At 43.7% G+C, this 15,146-nt stretch overlaps 1 protein-coding gene across 1 annotated transcript in view; it reads right to left on the bottom strand.

The window, feature by feature from the left end:
• Nucleotides 1-15,146, bottom strand: part of LOC126176649 (arylsulfatase I-like) — a 79,188-nt gene that overhangs the window by 45,141 nt on the left and 18,901 nt on the right. The window lies entirely within an intron of this gene.

Genomic DNA, 15,146 nt, shown 5'->3' with positions numbered 1-15,146 from the left:
TTTTCACGTGGAACTGACTTGCAGTTCTCATATCGTGAATTTAAACAAGTGAACGTGACTTACTAGAGTTTTAACTTACGAGTACAAGGGGAGGCCACTACGCTGGGATCGCGTATTTACTTCGAACTTTCTACCCCTGTGGTGGGCCAATAAAAAAAAGTTAATGTGCAAGAAGTAAGCTGTACTACTCTGTTAATTCCGAGAAAATAGCAAGAAAAGTTCTACGCGTCTCTCATCTACCTGATGTATTTGTGCAAAGGTGCCGGCAGTTTCAAGGACCGAGCGGCCTAAGGCGCTGCAGTCATGGCCTGTGCGGCTGGTGCCGGCGGGTGTGTGTTTGTCCTTGGGACACTTTAGGTTAAATAGTGTGTAAGCTTAGGTACTGATGACCTTAGCAGTTAAGTCCCATAAGATTTCACACACATTTGGCTCGCGATCCGCCAATCCTTAGTTTATAATCTATGTTCCTTTCATCACTAATCATATTGTGTAATTTATATGATATTTGAGAGATAATACACTCCTGGAAATGGAAAAAAGAACACATTGACACCGGTGTGTCACACCCACCATACTTGCTCCGGACACTGCGAAAGGGCTGTACAAGCAATGATCACACGCACGGCACAGCGGACACACCAGGAACCGCGGTGTTGGCCGTCGAATGGCGCTAGCTGCGCAGCATTTGTGCACCGCCGCCGTCAGTGTCAGCCAGTTTGCCGTGGCATACGGAGCTAAATCGCAGTCTTTAACACTGGTAGCATGCCGTGACAGCGTGGACGTGAACCGTATGTGCAGTTGACGGACTTTGAGCGAGGGCGTATAGTGGGCATGCGGGAGGCCGGGTGGACGTAGCACCGAATTGCTCAACACGTGGGGCGTGAGGTCTCCACAGTACATCGATGTTGTCGCCAGTGGTCGGCGGAAGGTGCACGTGCCCGTCGACCTGGGACCGGACCGCAGCGACGCACGGATGCACGCCAAGACCGTAGGATCCTACGCAGTGCCGTAGGGGACCGCACCGCCACTTCCCAGCAAATTAGGGACACTGTTGCTCCTGGGGTATCGGCGAGGACCATTCTCAGCCGTCTCCATGAAGCTGGGCTACGGTCCCGCACACCGTTAGGCCGTCTTCCGCTCACGCCCCAACATCGTGCAGCCCGCCTCCAGTGGTGTCGCGACAGGCGTGAATGGAGGGACGAATGGAGACGTGTCGTCTTCAGCGATGAGAGTCGCTTCTGCCTTGGTGCCAATGATGGTCGTATGCGTGTTTGGCGCCGTGCAGGTGAGCGCCACAATCAGGACTGCATACGACCGAGGCACACAGGGCCAACACCCGGCATCATGGTGTGGGGAGCGATCTCCTACACTGGCCGTACACCACTGGTGATCGTCGAGGGGACACTGAATAGTGCACGGTACATCCAAACCGTCATCGAACCCATCGTTCTACCATTCCTAGACCGGCAAGGGAACTTGCTGTTCCAACAGGACAATGCACGTCCGCATGTATCCCGTGCCACCCAACGTGCTCTAGAAGGTGTAAGTCAACTACCCTGGCCAGCAAGATCTCCGGATCTGTCCCCCATTGAGCATGTTTGGGACTGGATGAAACGTCGTCTCACGCGGTCTGCACGTCCAGCACGAACGCTGGTCCAACTGAGGCGCCAGGTGGAAATGGCATGGCAAGCCGTTCCACAGGACTACATCCAGCATCTCTACGATCGTCTCCATGGGAGAATAGCAGCCTGCATTGCTGCGAAAGGTGGATATACACTGTACTAGTGCCGACATTGTGCATGCTCTGTTGCCTGTGTCTATGTGCCTGTGGTTCTGTCAGTGTGATCATGTGATGTATCTGACCCCAGGAATGTGTCAATAAAGTTTCCCCTTCCTGGGACAATGAATTCACGGTGTTCTTATTTCAATTTCCAGGAGTGTATAACGACAAAAACCCCACGTGCAGTTTCAGGAACTTTATGAAACGTCCCCTTAGAACTATTATACACGACTGTGCTGATAAACCTCTTACACTATTTGCTTTTCAAACAGCTGAGCAAAGCTGAACGTACTCAAACATTCACTAAAGTGACACACAATATTTTTAGCGCAACGCAATCTGACTTTCAAAAATCCCTACAAAAGAATGGCCCTGACTAACATTAACCTATACCTTTCACAAATCACTTACCTCACAAAAATCTTCATTACTCGAACTACTGCAATACAGCGAGCGCCACTACTGCCAGCTAAATAAAAGATTCAAACTACGGAAGGCACTAACAACTAGTTGGCATAGTTAGCAAATGAAAGATTTTAATAGTGAACAAACAATGTATTTACCTTAATAGTCATAATATATATAGCAGTTCATGACAAATTTCAAAACTCCGCCATCTCTCTCCCCACATCCACCACTGCTGGCGGCTCACCTCTAACTGCGCAACGCTACGCGCTGTTCACATCCAGCTGCCCAACACTACAATGCCAGACAACAATGCAAACTAGCCACCGACTGCACACAGCACAGCCAGTGATTTTCATGTAGAGCGCTACGTAACGTTGCCAATAAGAAAACATAAACAGCTTACTTACACAAAGAAAACATAAACAGCCTACTTACATAAAGAAAACATAAACAGCCTACTTACAACTTCTACTGAATGTCAGAGGTTGTTTGACTATTTACTATTTGTAATTAAATTTTCAAGGACAAGCTTAGAAAGTCCAAGTTAAACCTCGTCAAATAATGATATGAATGATGTTATTCACAATAAGTAATCAGGGTTTATGAAAAGGAATCATCCGATTTAAAGAAATCATGACTATTATGCTATTTGAGATATGTGCGTGAACAACGTACAGTTGCAAAGAGCAAACTCTCGAGTCTTACAAGGTTCCTGTTCGGTATCAGCAGTGTGTACACAGTTTAGTTCTAGTAAAAACGGTGTCGCGACAACAGAAAGCGTTTGGCGTTCTGCGTTTTGCGCAGTGCGGATCAGTAATAACTGTTCAGCGTGACTTTCGTACTAGCTATGATGTGGATCCTCCTACAGCACAGAGCATTAGACGATGGCATGAACAATTTCTAGAAGCAGGTTGTTTGTGTAAAGTCGAATCGCCGGGCCGTCCCCGACTGTCTGACAGACGTCGAACGCATCCGCCGTGGTGTCACAAGGAGTCCGCAGAAATGCCCTCGCCGTTCAGCTCGACAGCTCAACATGCGCCTGATTTCCGTCTGGCGTGTGTTGCGTCGACGCTTATACATGAAACAATACAAAATTCAGTTACTGCAAGCTCTTCGAGAAGGTGACAAACAACAACATGTGGAGTTATGTAATTTCGTTCTTGGCAAGACGAAGGATGACCATTTACGTCCACGGTTAATCTTTGGTGACGAGGCAACATTCGATTTCAACTGAAAGTTGAACCGTCATAACGTGAGAACACCCCACCTGAAGTTGAGCAACATGAGAGGTACTCTCCAAAATTGAATGTGGTTTGTGCAGCTTCACGGGAAAAGGGTACGGTCCAGTTTTCTTTAGGGAGATCACTGTTAGCCGACCAGTGTGGCCTAGCGGTTTTAGACACTTCAGTCTGGAACCGTGCGACCGCTACGGTCGCAGGTTCGAATCCTGCCTCGGGCATGGATGTGTGTGATGTCCTTAGGTTAGTTAGGTTTAAGTAGTTCTAAGTTCTAGGGGACTGATGACCACAGAAGTTAAGTTCCATAGTGTTCAGAGCCATTTGAACCATTTGAGAACACTGTTACAGGCAGCACATAACTCGATATGCTTGAGAACTTTCTTTTCCCACACGTGGAGACTGATTCGAACGATTTTATTTACCATCTGGCTGGGGAACCACCACACTGGCATCTGGAAGTGCCGGAATTTTTATACCAAAGGATTACTGAACGATGGATCGGTCGACCCGCACCAAATGATTCAGCCTTACATTAGTGGCCTCCAAGGTCACTGCACCTGACTGTATGTGATTATTTCTTGTGCGGGTTTATGAAATACTCTGTTTATGTTCCTCCGCTACCAAAAACAATTAATGAACCGAGACATCAAATAACAGCAGCTGTGGAAGCTGTAACTCAAGACATACTCGCTGCAGTGTGGGAATAATTTGAATACCGCGTTGACATACGCCCTGTATCTCAGGGGGGCATATTGAACACATATGAAAAGGTATGAAAAAAAATTTTGAGTTTCTCGTTCATCAAAAAAACAATATTTGTTGTGTATGTTTATTAATTTCAGAAATATGTAGGTGTCAAATCGGATGATATATATATATATATATATATATATATATATATATATATAGATAGATAGATAGATAGATAGATAGATTAAAGAATCTAAAGTAAAAGAAGAATGGGAGAAGGAAAAGGCAAACACATGGGAAGAATTTCATTCTAAAATCACGCGAATAGCTAAGGAAACTATTCCCTTGAAAAAGATATTCAAACAGCCTTGGTGGGATTCAGACTGTGAAAATGCATTGGAAAGGAGAAAAAAGGCATTTCAAGAATATAACAGTAAAAAATCACAAGAAAGTCTACATTTATTTAACGAGGTTGGAAAACAGGTTTCAAAATCTATTAGGCAAGCAAAAAGGCACAACTGGACGCCATAGAAGAAAATTTCCAAAACTATAGTACAAGAGACTTCTACAGAACTTTCGCAGATAAAATACGAGGATATATCCCTCAAAATTTATGTTTCAGAAAACCAGATGGTAAATTAGCCCTAACAAACCAGGAAAACTGTCAAGTATTGGCTCAATATTTTTCTAACCTACTAAATTGCCCAGAACCTAGTTTAAGGTTTCCCAAAGAAATCAGTGCCAACGCTCAACCGGATTCATTACCACCAACACAGGAAGAAATCAAATGTCACATTAAAAACTTAAAAAATAATAGAACATCTGGCGAAGATGGCATTGTTGCAGAGCTATTAAAAAACCTAGGACCAAAGACGTTGCAAGAGCTCACAAAAATAATAACAAAAATATGGGAAACAGAAAAATTACCAGAGGATTGGAAATGTGCCCTTATTCACCCGTTACATAAAAAAGGAGACAGAACAAATGTCAATAACTACAGGGGAATCTCACTTTTACAAGTCACCTACAAAATTCTCTCAACATGCCTGCTGAAAAGAACACAAGAGCAGCTGGAAAGCCAAATTGGTGATTATCAAGCAGGCTTCCGCCCCGGTCGCTCATGCATAGAACAAATATTTAATTTAAAGACAATATTAAAACACAAAGCAATTAGAAATGCCCCCATAATTTGTACATTTGTAGATTTTAAGAAAGCCTATGACTCAATTGACCGGCAATCTTTGTTTAACATTTTAGAGGAACTTGGACTTGACTCCAAAACACTAAGGCTTATCAAAGAATCACTGACAGACACTGTATCTAAAGTTAAATTCAGGGGAGAAATCTGTGAACCTTTTCTCATAAAAAGTGGAGTACGTCAAGGTGACGGGCTATCTCCACTTCTGTTTAATATAGTCCTGGATAAAGTCATTAAGGAATGGGAAAAAGAATTAAAAAATCAATCCTACTGGAAACCAATCCATCTTGGTAGAACCAAAGACAACGTGGAGGTATCTTGTTTAGCATTCGCGGACGACTTGGCCATACTTGCAGATGATGAAGAAATCGCCACCAAACAAATAGAGATCCTTAAGGAATGCGCGGATAAAGTAGGTTTACAAATTTCGTTTCAAAAGACAGAATTTTTCTGTACGAGATTCCATATACACAGTTTGAACACAAAATATGGAAAAATAAATAGAGTAAAACATTTTAAATACCTAGGTGAAATTTTGGAGCCAACCGGAGGAGAGAAAGTTGCACAGAAGATCAGACAACAGAAAATGAAGAGAGCATATGGTATGACACATGAAATATACAATAAAAAATGCATCTCCTCGAACACAAAAATCAGACACTACTGCGCAGTAATTAAGCCAGCAGCACTATATGCTAGTGAAACGCTCACACTCCACACAAAATGTGACTTAGAAAAAATACTAAAAGAAGAACGCAAAATTATGAGAAAGATTTTAGGTCCAAAATTAACAGAAGAAGGATACCGGATACAATCAAGAAGAAGCACAGAAACTATATCAAACCTGGCAGCAGACATAAGAAGGCGAAGATTAAAATTTTATATATATTATGTCGAGGCCTCCCCTTCTTAAAATATGAAGAAAATGACTGAAAGATGGAAACTAATCTGACTTGAACTAGACACTATCTGAACGCATTGAGCATATTGCTTGGTGAGAATATTTAACTTTAATATGACTTTTCTGTGACAGTATTATGCCTTGAAAGAGAAAACGTTTCCGCCGAAACTGTCATTATGCGCAATGAATTGTTGGTGCTCTGTGCGTCTTACATCTTGTAGACTAGCACAGGGGTGAAATCAGCTGGAACTCTGAAAGAAAATCCATTTATATGTCAGCTCGATGCGCGTGTAGCGTCAGAGGTTTCAAACATGTGTAATTACAAACTTGGGAATCCGATGTAGGAAAAATGTCGAAAATTATTGGCTTGATTTGGAGAAACCGTTGAACAGTCCGTCAATCATAATAGAAGCCAAAATAGCTAAGTTAGTGGGAATTCGAATTGCAGCATATATACTGATTGTGTAAGGGGTCTATGTGTAGATATTTTTATATATGTTACCTTAGTATGTTCACACATCAGTGTGTCTGTTCTTAGATCACTGCAACGAATAGTTCTTCTGTTATGCATGACTTCTTGGACACTGAGGTGGTTAATAATAGCACAGTTAAACGCGTCTTTGCTCACGAGGCTTGGCTGTAGCTATGAAACTGCAAAGGTTGACTTGCGATTTAGGACACACTAAATCAGCCACGATTACTGAGCGGCGAATTTATACAATTTCAGAATGACGGTACTGTGGCTTCACTCCAGCGCTAGAAACCTCATTTTCGTAGACGCTTTCTGACACTGTTCTGACGGCGTTGGGGCGTAGGTGCAGTTCACAGGAGACGGAAGTCTCTTCACGTGGGTGACACGACCTGTGTTACGGCAAGTCGGCAGCAAAACGACGTTACGCCGACAGGAACATCCTGGAAGTGGGCAGGATCCGATCTCGAACAGAACTGCCATCCTGGCCTCTGGGGACGCTGTTCAGGCCAGAGACGTGGCGGTGGCCCCTCAGAACTACGGGAAGCACGGCTTCTACCTGGTACCTCATTGGCACCTCGTCATACTGCTTTACTGTACAGTATCTCCAGGGTGGTCGATAATTCTTGCGCAGCTCTCGATGCTGGACGACATCGCATTTTCCACAGACACGCGAAAAATTTTACGACTGATTTTTTTCTGCACGGTCGTACTGCGTCACCAACTGGACTACACCCGTCAGTATATGCTAACCATTTGGTGTCCATGCATCCACACTTCAACCCCTAACCTGCTTCCAAGAGAAAATATGCATTAATTGCTTATTCTTGCACGTATACTAGGAGATACTAAGGAAACTAAAAACATACGACTTGTAATGGCTATAACTGTTAGTATACAAATGAGGTAAATAGTGGTGTAATGTTATTCAGTGCACCGTCCTGAGATACCAATAGAAACAACTGCACTTACACCCGTTACATTCTTTACAGCTACACTTCTACGAACGCAATACCTAAATACACATTAATCACTGTTAAAAAAAAACTGGTAAAACACACTCAGAGATAATGAATGACGTTATAAATACAGACCCCGACAAGCAATGATTTCCCGGAGGACCTGAACATGGTTAGAATTATTACTCCACTACTAAACAAGTTGTGATTCAAATACTGTACTCAGGAGCGGCAACTAATTGCAATACCACAACCATAAAATGCCCTAAGTACGACTTCATTTACAATCGCTAGTTAATACAAGGAGTAGGCATGGGTGCGAAAAATTTACTGGTGCTGCGATATATGACCAAGAGCTTGTCGTGAAGTAGCCGCAATGTGGTTTCGAGGAATAGATGGTCATGTCGCGAGTAAATGTACTATCAACATCTTCTTACACGAGAGGCAGGCTGGGTGCTAAATAACTGAGATTGTTGTTACCAATTCCACAGCTTGTAGCACGGCATCGCTCTGGAACAGGTCTTTCCTGGGTCCCGGTTATCAACAAAGTGGCTGCCCACGCAGAAACTTTACTGAGATTTCCGGCAACGGAAGTTGACGTTACATTATGTGAACATACACATACCGAATAAATGTAAAGTCTTAAGCCATGTTTCCAAAGTCATGAATTACTTACACGTACATGCCCCGACTATCACTCGCCTTAGTCACTTTGCATGTGAAAACACTCTGCTTGGACAGTTGTGCCAACCTGTGCATAAGTTACGAAATTTAAAAAACCTTTAACTTTCCTCCACGAAGACGCTTTCCACATCATTGCCTACGAGCTTTTGCAGCTGTCTACTAAATAATTTGCCCCTGATTAAGAACTTGTAATATGTCACAAAATAGGTTACTTCACTGTTGCTGCGTCTGTCTCGGCCGGCTGCTGCTGCTGCCTGACTGAGCTCGAATGCAATACTGCTATACTACTTCGCACCTCTGCGGAAAGTGGAGACATGAGATGCCATTTGATCTGACCCGTCTGTGAAGGATTTTGCGTGTTGATATTCTAAAATTGGGGATGTATTTGTGGTTCTTCCTTTTATTGACGTGGTTATTATTATTTCTGGAACGTCTTTCGTCGTCAGATACATTCCATTTTCCTATAACTGCATCCATAACAATTCCCCTTACTTGCATAGTAATTGTCGACGTACAGGACGCGGCCGGCTTTCAACAATGGATCCATCAACACTAGCGAACATGTCATGAGCTGGTGTGACAATCTCCTTTCAATCATCAATTTAAGATTCCAGGTCTAGCCTCCATGCATATACGTGTCAATAGCTTCGACCATATTTCTGACGTTTCCCAGGAATATACTGGCGAAATCCCAGCCTTCCTCTAAACGGCACCATAGCTACATTAATGCACACTTTCTTACCATGACCACACAATTCGTGAAATTTATCGTTTAGTAGATCAATTAATGGTGAAATTTTGTACAATTTGCCATTATTTGTACCATTATATGTCCGAAAAAAGTAACATACTCAAAAGTGCTTGAAACTTCTTACAGGGTAAAGCCTTATTCACTTCATTTTTCTATAGCATATTCTTTGACGAATACCTCTGCAATATAGGTTTTTGATGCAAACCACTCCACAGAACGAATCCAAAAAACGCAGGATTTCTCCGTGTCTTCTATCTATTGCTGTAGTCTACTAAGTTCTGTAAACTTTTCGTTGACAACTGTCAAGAGTTCGTTGCTCGCCATAACGATTCGTCTCGGTGACAATCATTTACAAAATCTGGACATCAAAAAACAATCGGTAAAACTCCAGTTTATCGCATCTTCCAGTCTTTTTCGTCTTCACATGATCAGCATTTCCCTTATTACGGGTTGTGGCAAAATCATTCGTATTTCCAGGTACATCGAGTGTAGTAGTTGGGGAGAGAGGTAATGTGGATATTTCAGGTCTGAAGTAATTATGCTAATGCAAGTTTAGCCGCACCTGGTCTCCCCAACCATGTGCAACAATGAGGGCGTGTCTGCGGCGGCTATTCTCTCTTCGTGGGTGCATCATTTCCGAAAAGCTGCATTTAAAAATTCAAGTCCTCGTTGCATCGGGAGAAGGAAATTAAGCTGGCTAGCAGAATGAAAACTTGCGGCTTTATAACTTTCCCTTAACACAAAACTGAGACAACGCAATTATATACGCCTTTCTCTCACCAGCTCAACAGTGCGACAGACAGCGAGATCGGTGAAAAGAAATGAGGTACATAGAATAAAACTGATAGTTTTTTAATTACAATGAAATGAAAACCCTTAGCAGCTTACAGGTGTTGACATACGTCAATGGGGACAGATGAAAATGTGTGCCCCGACCGGGACCCGAACCCGGGATCTCCTGCTTACATGGGAGATGCTCTATCGATTTTTTTTTGTTGTGGTCTTCACGTGGCATCCGTTAAAGTTCGTTTGCTGATCCTTCCACTCAGTTTTTTTTATTACAGAGGCCAACCAGCTGTCTGACCGAACACCTGAGCTACCGTGCCGGCGTCCATCTGAGCCACCGAGGACACAGAGGATATTGCGACTGCTGGGATCTCTGGCACCCCTCACATTCTCAACGTATTGTCCCGCGCTACATTCGTAGTGCCCCGCCCATTATACTCATTACTCGCGGGGCGTTGCCGATTCCCGTAAGAGTTCGGTCACTGTTTGTGCATTCGCACAGAAGAAGAAGATGGTCAAGTGGCCGGTGAGCCTTAACTATATACATATTAAGATGCTATCTGTTCTTTCGGACATGTCCGAAACAACAAGTATCATCTTAGTACACGATAGTTTTGTTTTTCAGTTTTCTGTCAGCGTAAATGCAATCATACCTCCCTACGATATCTTTGCCGCACTGTGACGCCGCGAACATTTATTTTTGTGTCCTTGAGGAACAGTTGCTGATTCCCGACAGGGTTCCTTCTTTCTTTTTATTCTGGATAGGAATCGTCAGAATGACGATAGGCACTCTCGAGATAGTGCTGACGACCATCAGCAAACAAACTGGCCACGCTGTCACCGAATTCGCTTTCCCCATCCAACCTACTCGTAGTTAACTCCGTGTTCAACATTGTGACAAACTCACAAGAAACCGAGCTCACATTTTCAGGAAAACACGACTTCAAACATAAATAACCTCTAGCGACGTTGCCACTCCAGCTGTCGTGAGTGTACCCAGAGATTGTAAACGCAAAGGAACAGATCACTGCGGGGCTAACTACATGAGTCGACTGTCAGGCTATACTTCAACGAAATTCGGAACCAAAGGTACACGGCCTCTTCAGGAGATCAGGGCAGCTATGTATCCATTTGAGATCATTGTAGCTTGAAACCTCCCCTTAGAAAAATTTATGAATTTCTGTGCTTGGATACCCCTTACGTTATTTGATTTTCAAACAGCTGAGCAGAACTGAACGTACTCAGACATTTCGCTCTTTACTTATCCTGATCATCAATAAACTGACACACAATATTTTTATCGCAACGCAATCTGCCTTTCAATAACCCCTACAAAAGAATGGCCCTGACTAACAGTAACCTATACCTTTCATGAATCACTTACCTCACAAAAATTTTCGTTACTCGAGCTACTGCAATACAGCGAGCGCCAATACTGCCAGCTAAATAAAAGATTCTAACTACTGAAGGCACTAACTACTGATAGGCATAGTTAGAAAATGAAAGATTTTGCTACAGAACAAACAATGTATTTACCTTAATAGTGTTCAAAAGTCATAATATATGTATCAGTTCATGACATCCAGTCGTACAAATTTACTCTGTCTGATGGGCACACGTCCAGATTATCCGATCTCAAAACTCCCCCATCTCACTCCCCACTGCTGGCGGCTCACCTCCAACTGCGCAACGCTACGCGCTGTCCACGTCCAGCTGCCCAACACTACAGTAGCGATGATTCCAACAATGTCAACCAACCACAGACTGCACACAGCACAGCCAGTGATTTTCATACAGAGTGCTACGTGGCGTTACCAACATAAAAACCTAAACAGCCTACTTACAAGCTGTTTATACGATTTATATATAGGCCCTATGAGGTGTATATCAAGTTGATGCACATAGCCTGCAATTTGATACACACGGCAGCCCAAATTTTAATATGGTGTGACCACACTTTCTCTTTATAGTGGCTTGAAATATCCTGGGGGCACTTCCAATTATGTGTCTGAACGTTTGTGGGGCAATAGCAGCTCATCCTTCCTCAGGAGCCGAAGCCAGAGGAAGTAGTGCTGTAGGATGCTGGGCTCTCGACTGAAGCCGCGTTCTAACTCACTGCAAATGTTTTCGATTAGGTTCACGCCAGGACTCTGGACAGGCCATTCTATTTCAGTAACTTCCTTATCTAAAATACATTGTTTCAGAGACACAACTTTATGACAAAGTGTGTTGTGATACCGATACAAGTGATCATCGTCTCCAAACTTTTCTTATACTTTACGCATCACACAGTCTTCTAAAATTGTTCATATCCTTCCTCATTTAACTTAAGCACAATAAGAGAACCAATGCTGCCACTTGTAACACATCCGCAGTTTAGCATCGTTTCCTCCATGCGTCACTATTGACATTACACATGAAGGCAGATAATGTCCTTCACGCATCCACAAAAGCCAAAACCAAACCCCTTCGTCGAATTGCTGCAGGGTACAGAGCGAGTCATCACCCGATCACTCGTGTCTAGTCATTAACTGTGCAGCGGTGTCTCTATATCACTTCATGCTTTGTTTAGCACTGGCTGGAGAAAAGCGTGCCTCGTGATAAACTACTCAACCATTGTACCACATTCTTTTCAACTCTCAGATCACAGTCATTGCGCTAGCTGGATTGCTGGTGGCGATCTGGAACTCACGAGTGATTTTCGCTGGTGATTTAACTTTTTGCAACCTCCTTTCGCAATGATGGACGGTTGCTGTCCAGAAGTACATCAAGCCTTCCTGGACTTGTTGGTTTGACTGTGACTGCTCTTTGGCGTTTGCGCTTCACAGTCACACCGCCAACAGTCGAACAGAGCAGCTTTAGGAAGGGTACGGCAAGAAAGGAAGAATTAATTGATTGTTGGTGTTAATAACGATCATCCTCCTTTACCTCCTCTGCATTACTGCAGATGACGTGTCACTGAGCACATTTGTTCTGTGCATGCAGTACATGTGAGGCGCCTAGTTTTTTCCACTGCACTGTGTGGAATACGAAGGTTCTGTTATAGTTCACTAACCTGCTGCCTTCAAGTTGATGTCCCCAGCGCAGAAAACAGCACGCAGGTCGTAGGTTCTGTATCTTGAGGCTGAAACTGACTTCTAGCGAGGTGCTCTTCTGAAGTAATGTATCACTTCTATGGGATGCCACTCGAAAATTTTAATATAGGAACACGAGAAGACTACATGATCTTAATACAACACCTTCTGATACAGCAAAGTACACGATCAAATACAATGTTTACGAAAATGTATCTTTACACTATTTGCGGCACGTGTCTGTGCCTCATGACTACCGGAGTCAATTTTTTAATATTGAATACTGGCAAACACATCCTGCTTCAGACAACATGACTGTACATCTCGACTGCCTAATCCAGAGTGACGAACAGCCCGAAACACTTCGCGCGCCATACCATAAAAGTCTTTTGTTTTTGCCTTACATTGATTTTAATAATTCGTCAGCTATTGAGAGATATTTATACTAAAAACTGAAGTCATCCAATGAGTAGTTTAACTAATAATAATAACTATACATTAACGTTTTGGCGCCCTTGCTCCGAACACAGCAGCCAATCACAGATCAGTAGCATTATGCAGGTGGTCTTTCTCACGGGAATGGTGTCGAATCTAACATCTGTCACAGGTACCTCACACCACATTTCGTCATCTATATACTCCTCCACTGCTCTGGGAACAGCTTGTCGGAGCCTAATACGATCGCTCACTAAACCAGAATTATTACAAGGGTGAAGTGACCCTGAAGGATTTGTCACTCACCTTACCTCCAATGAGTAACCCACGTTCGAGGTCACTGACGTGGCCTGACCGACACATTCTCGTGTTACTGCTGCTCTGCTAACAGCGCAACACCCCCCCACCCAGTTTTATTTCCTGTCGAAACCATCTATTGTGACCTCCGGTAGTCAACCGCGCATTACCTGGGGGTCTCCGGATATGTTGATCTAAATGTACAGGGTGTTTAAAAAATGACCGGTATATTTGAAACGGCAATAAAAACTAAACGAGCTGCGATAGAAATACACCGTTTGTTGCAATATGCTTGGGACAACAGTACATTTTCAGGCGGACAAACTTTCGAAATTACAGTAGTTACAATTTTCAACAACAGATGGCGCTGCAAGTGATGTGAAAGATATAGAAGACAACGCAGTCTGTGGGTGCACCATTCTGTACGTCGTCTTTCTGCTGTAGGCGTGTGCTGTTCACAACGTGCAAGTGTGCTGTAGACAACATGGTTTATTCCTTAGAACAGAGGATTTTTCTGGTATTGGAATTCCACCGCCTAGAACACAGTGTTGTTGCAACAAGACGAAGTTTTCAACGGAGGTTTAATGTAACCAAAGGACCGAAAAGCGATACAATAAAGGATCTGTTTGAAAAATTTCAACGGACTGGGAACGTGACGGGTGAACGTGCTGGAAAGGTAGGGCGACCGCGTACGGCAACCACAGAGGGCAACGCGCAGCTAGTGCAGCAGGTGATCCAACAGCGGCCTCGGGTTTCCGTTCGCCTTGCTGCAGCTGCGGTCCAAACGTCGCCAACGTCCACGTACCGTCTCATGCGCCAGAGTTTACACCTCTATCCATACAAAATTCAAACACGGCAACCCCTTAGCGCCGCTACCATTGCTGCACGAGAGACATTTGCTAACAATATAGTGCACAGGATTGATGACGGCGATATGCATGTGGGCAGAATTTGGTTTACTGACGAAGCTTATTTTTACCTTGACGGCTTCGTCAATAAACAGAACTGGCGCATATGGGGAACCGAAAAGCCCCATGTTGCAGTCCCATCGTCCCTGCATCCTCAAAAAGTACTGGTCTGGGCCGCCGTTTCTTCCAAAGAATCATTGACCCATTTTTCAAATCCGAAACGATTACTGCATCACGCTATCTGGACATTCTTCGTGAATTTGTGGCGGTACAAACTGCCTTAGACAACACTGCGAACACCTTGTGGTTTATGCAAGATGGTGCCCGGCCACATCGCACGGCCGACGTCTTTAATTTCCTGAATGAATATTTCGATGATCATGTGATTGCTTTGGGCTATCCGAAACATACAGGAGGCGGCGTGGATTGGCCTCCCTATTCGCCAGACATGAACCCCTGTGACTTCTTTCTGTGGGGACACTTGAAAGACCAGGTGTACCGCCAGAATCCAGAAACAATTGAACAGCTGAAGCAGTACATCTCATCTGCATGTGAAGCCATTCCGCCA

Source organism: Schistocerca cancellata, chromosome 3 (assembly GCF_023864275.1).
Source record: "Schistocerca cancellata isolate TAMUIC-IGC-003103 chromosome 3, iqSchCanc2.1, whole genome shotgun sequence".
Lineage (NCBI taxonomy): Eukaryota > Metazoa > Arthropoda > Insecta > Orthoptera > Acrididae > Schistocerca > Schistocerca cancellata.
This window is presented reverse-complemented; position numbering and strand designations above follow the sequence as displayed.